Here is a 6,124-nt window from a genome sequence, read left to right on the forward strand (position 1 = left end):
TGAAAAAGAGGGGCCCAGAGAGGGATTTTCAGAGGTGGAGGGTCTATACTACCTCAGCCCACCATGGTTGGGGGTGAGGTACGACAATTTATGATTATGGCAACTCAAGGTGGAAGGAAATGGCATTCCTAGACTCAAAATTTTAGTCGAATTTTCTTTTTTCTTATTTTTTTTTATAGATGACATAATTAATGTCGAAATATTGAATCCCAACACGATGGCGTGTATTTCAATACTTGGAGTATGTATTATACTTTCTTATGTGACATGTTTCAGTTTTGGTAAGTTTTAAGCTATGACGTGATTGTTGCATTTATTCAGAATTGCACTGTATATTACGAAGTAAGATATTGCATGCTCTTGATACGTGTTATGTTCTGGTATGGTTTAAGGTGTGGTGTAGGATATTGGTTTTTAAGACAAGAAAAAAAATCCTTTAAAAAGATATACTGCCATAATTAAATCTAAATAAATAAGCCAATTCGTAGTTTGAAATGCGCATGCCCGTGCCCAAGGACAATCAACATAAAGGTATGTTGTGTGTGCTGTTGGTTTATGCCAACTGACCTTCATACGGGCTTATTGTTTTTATTTGTATTGCCAGTGATTAGTTTTCAACTGACAATAAGAACCTAACATTTTTGAAGACAAAAATTCCTCGGCAAATAACGTATGTTTGAATCAGGAAACAGTTAAATTACTGTAATTTAATTGTTCCCTGGTTTGAATATTGCCATTCCTGGTCTTTGAACATATCCACCCTTAACTTTCTGCCGGCATACTTTAAGATTTTCATTATATTTATATAGCAAAACGTCTGTAAATTAGTAAATATTGATTTTATTTAGAATATTCGAGACCTACGGTACTGAAATTCAATAAAACAAGTAAAAATTTATAAACTTTAACGCCAACAGATAATTGGTAATTGACTCTTAAATAAAACCTATTACGAACTTGTATGGCCTTATTTTCACCTTTGCAAAGAAGGTTATGTAATCATGGCTGTTTGACTGTCTGTAGCTCTGTCTGTTTCGGTAGTCTCTTATTCACGCATTATGTAAACTCATTAGCCGTCACACTACACTGAGTTCGGTCATGAATATTTATAATCAACTGAAACTTCTCGGCAAGTGCGGTGCCAGTGAGTATATAGCGGGCCTTATTTTGTTCCTGAAAATATCCGCCGTGTAGATATACCATCGATGAAGAAGATTTGGATATGAAAGAGAAAATTAGTAAAAAAGAGGAAGAGGAATTAGGCCTAACCCTAGGCCTAGATAAAGTCAGTGTAGGTCTAGCCGGCTTAGTACTAGTAGTATTATATTCAGAGTTTGAGGTAGTGCATGCCATATAGAAAAGCCTACGCAGGCCCGTAGCAAGGGGGGTTTTATGGTTCGGGCGAACCCCCCTTTTCTAGCGAACCCCCCTATTCTCTAGCGAACCCCCCGAATTTTTGAATGAGTCCCACTCGAAAGGAATGTCTGTTTTTAACTTACCCAGCATTAAATCAAAATTTAGCACCTAATTCATTATTTGGTCACCCGTTTTCAAATTGTAGCCTGGAATACACAGGGTCTGTTTAAATTTTTTTCTGAAATTAATAATTTTAATGTCTTTTTTTTAATTTAAAACTTTAATTTAAATTCTGAGCCTCATTTTAATAACAATAATAATAATAATAATAATAATAATAATAATAATAAATAATAATAGGCCTAATAATAATAATAATATAATAATAATTTAAGCCTAGAAATAAATGATTGTGCCTAGGCCTATGCCATAGGCCTAGGCCCTAATTAGTATTGTTTGTATGTGATTATAATAATACGTTAACTTGCTTGTTCATAATTTGCGTCTTGATGTCCAGCAACAAATCAGACCAGCTTATTGGGCCTAGGCCTAGATGTGGTCTCTTTCTCGTACCGTAGGCTTTTCTAGGTTTGGCTTGCACTCTGAATATGCTACTAGGCCTACATTGACGTAGGCCTAGGACTAATTCCTCTTCCTCTTTTTTACTCATTTTCTCTTTCACATCCAAATCTTGCTCATCAATGGTATCTACACGGCGAATCTTTTGAGGAACAAAATACTAACCTAGGCTAGACCCGCTGGCACCGCACATGCCTATAGAAAATTTGTAGTTTGCCGAGAAGTTTCAGTTGATTATAAATATTCATGACAGCTAATCAGTTTACATTATGCATGAGGTGACTGAGACCGAGGAAGAAGAGACTACCGTCTGTTTCGTTGTTAGCAGGATTACGCAATAACTAATGAATAAATTATCATAAAATTTAATGTAGTGGTACATATTAATCAGTGGAAGAAGTGATTACATTTTGGGGTTAAAAAGTCAGAGGACAAAGTCAAGGTCACACATAATAGGGTATTGTTCAGTATCCAGCTACACATTCTGTGGATTGACAGGTATTTTTTTTTTTTTTTTTTTTTTTATTGAAGTAGATCTTTACTCTTGTCAAAATTTGCTTAAGGCAAATTTTGTAAAGCTGATAAAGGACGGAGAACTGACCGAAACGTTCTTTTGGAAATAAATATATGGTCTACACTTTTCGTCATAATTTTTCATTTAAACGCCTATACCTGTCTCTTATACACATCTAGATGTGTATAAGAGACAGGGTTTAAGGTGTGGTGTAGGATATTGGTTTTTAAGACAAGAAAAAAAATCCTTTAAAAAGATATACTGCCATAATTAAATCTAAATAAATAAGCCAATTCGTAGTTTGAAATGCGCATGCCCGTGCCCAAGGACAATCAACATAAAGGTATGTTGTGTGTGCTGTTGGTTTATGCCAACTGACCTTCATACGGGCTTATTGTTTTTATTTGTATTGCCAGTGATTAGTTTTCAACTGACAATAAGAACCTAACATTTTTGAAGACAAAAATTCCTCGGCAAATAACGTATGTTTGAATCAGGAAACAGTAATGGAGGTCAGCTGATATATAAAGAAGACCAACGCAACTGTCAGTTTGTAGTACTGTAACTGTAGCCTACTTGAGGGTTATGCTCTTTCAATTCCAAAGTCCCTAAGCCTATTCCTGTCAAATGAGAGGATTTCTTTACCCACTACCAAAATTCTACTCTAAAATCTCATAATGAGGTTTATTTTATAAAGAGCAAATATGTATTTGACTTTGAATGCGACTTTAAAGCCGAGCGCTCACTACGCCCGACGTCGTCGGCCGACGCGATTCTATGAAGAACGCAACGCGACGACGCGCGAGCAACGGATCGTTTTTAATGACGATGAGTTCAGACGACCATCGACAATCATCAGACGGAGTTTCATGGTCTAGCGCTCAAAGAGAGCGGAGTTGGATTCGTCGTGCGACGGTTGTACGACCGTCGTACGACGTTCGCTATTGACAATTCTTGGTCCATGTACTTAAATAATGAATGAAACCCCCTATTGTTAACGGCCTTGTCTGTTACCACCTTATTATCAGCGCGAAGATTTAAGAGTTGTGCTTGTGGCACTATAGATTAAGACCACTTCCATTTTATTAACTCTGATATTTGCTCTACGTGTGTATAATTATTATAGCTAGTGGTGTATCGTATTTTACACAAATTTGACATTAACCGTCAGGGTCAGGGTTATGAAGACATTCTATAATAATAATGATGATAATAAATGATAATGATAATAATGATGAGGATAATAATTATGACAATGGTGATGATGATTTTGATGATGTTGTTGTAGGTGATGGTGATGAAAGTGTATTCAAATGTTAAACGCGCATTGTATCAATATCAAACTGATAGAGTATGATGTTTTTGATATTATGGTATGATTTTATGAAGTGAAATTATAAGTAGCCATTAAACCATTACCTGAATGAAGCCATATATTATTTCATATAAAGTGGTTGATTATATTTACAGAATGTATTTTCTCTTTGTGAAAACCTATTTATAACGGCCTTGGTAGCACAATGTCAATACCATCGCAAGTTTAAAAGACTTAAGCTTGAGGGTATTTAGATTGAGGACGCTTCCATGTGTTATTAACTCTACAATGACTTTACGTATAATTATCGTTGGTTGCGTGGTTTATTTTTCATAAATTTTATACAAATTTTATTCGTCAGGGTCAAAGGTATGGGCCATGCTTATAATAGCAGTAATAACAATAATACTAACAATACTAATAATCGGCTCTCCAGCATCGGACCTCAGGTCGGGAAAATCCTGACGATACCCCTGTGTTTATCCCGGATGTTTAGTTACGATTTTATGCAACTCTGACATTGATATTCGGATAAAGTATTGAAATAAAGAAGGAAGATATATAGGCCTATTTGTGATTCGATTTTCTTTACAAGTATAATTACTATAACCTTAATGTTTTATTGAATATAGCTTATGAAGTTTAATGGTATGACAATATCGTTTTCCAACTTAAACTCACCAGTAGTATGCGAATTTCTTAATGTTATTCATTCATTCACTAATAGTTGTTGATCACCGTCGGTCTGATATATAATGTGAATGGTTAGTAGGCCTATAAGACATTTGACTGTTGTTTCTCTTACCATGCATTTGGCTGTATTGCCATTTTCCTACCTTGCAGGACACTTTCATTTTGATTGTCTAGCTACAAGCAATGCATTTAATACGCTATACAATCACATGACCATTAATATAATCACCGTTTCTTATATCATTGTTATTCAAAAACTTGTCGTCCTTTGATTACCTCTGAAGCACTCATCGTCATTACCACCATTAGTATGATAGTTTTCCCAGATATTACTGCTCCGTATGTCAAAAACAGTTTGCGTCCTCATCCATTAGCCTCGTCATTTCTGCAGACCCAGGGGTGTTTCTTGTCCTATTCATTATTTACAGGCATAATGAACGTACAGAAAATAATGCCTTACACTAAAAACTTCAACTAAATAATCTCTCACATAAATGGATCAGACATTAATACTTATTAATACGAAAAAAAAATACAGTCGGGATAATTGTTGAGAGCTTACATGGTATAATGCATGAGATACGGTTAATACCTGTATTTTTGATTCAACTCCAACACTTAGTAATCTGAATAAACGTAGGGATTTATCGTATTTTTATCTCAGGAATTTCGAATAAACGTACAAATTCCCATTGGTATTGTCATTTACAGACTTTTCTGTTAAGCTAAATTGCTTCTTCGTTCTCTGATATTTCTCTTTATGAAAATGCAAAAAGAAGTGAGTGACTCGACATTTTCGTGGTTAAGTAATTAACATCCTTAACGTACATATAACAATAATTACAGTAAACAATACTTCCAACAACTTCTCCACACAATAACACCTCAAGATGTAACGTCTTCAGCGACTTCTCTAATAACACCTCCAGATTCATCGTCTTCATTGACGTCAGTAACACCTCCAAATACAACGTCTTCAGCAAGTCTCTAATACCACCTCCAAATGCAACGTCTCTAAAAACACCTCCAAATTCAACGTCTTCATAAACCTCTCTAACACCCGGCCTTCAAATGCAACGCCTTCAGCAACCTCTCTAATAACACCTTAAAATGCAACGTCTTTAATAACATTTAAAAATACAACATGTCCAGTAACGTCTTGATAACATCTCCAAATTTCCATCTCGGTTGAATTATACTGCGGTATTAAAAGGCGATTTTTGAAGTAAAACATCTGTATATTAAACTGATTTTCTACTATCTCCAACTTGCTGAAACTTGATAACTTATTTTAGGTTTTTTAAATAAGGCGTTCAAAGTTTAAACTTAACATTAAGGGTTTTTTGGGTTTTTTTTTTTTGCTTTAATATATCCTTGACATTAGGATACATTTCGCTTCTAATACATTACACGCTATTTCTATCATAATATATCATCTGCGTCTAGACAATTCGGATCTCACTGAACAGTGAGTGATTAAATAATAGGCCTACATCTAACAGTCACAATATTTGCAGTGCTTTATAGAATCACCGCATAGTAGTATTTCAATCTTTCAGTTATCAAATGTGCTAAGACGAATATGGAAAATTCCATAAACCCGTCCTTACATTTTACGCGAGTAACCGCGTGGGAGTTGCTATAGACACCTATACAGTAGGTGTTTA

This window comes from Anneissia japonica, unplaced genomic scaffold, assembly GCF_011630105.1.
Source record: "Anneissia japonica isolate Jap-2015-1 unplaced genomic scaffold, ASM1163010v1 scaffold287709_len1912824_cov184, whole genome shotgun sequence".
Classification (NCBI taxonomy): domain Eukaryota; kingdom Metazoa; phylum Echinodermata; class Crinoidea; order Comatulida; family Comatulidae; genus Anneissia; species Anneissia japonica.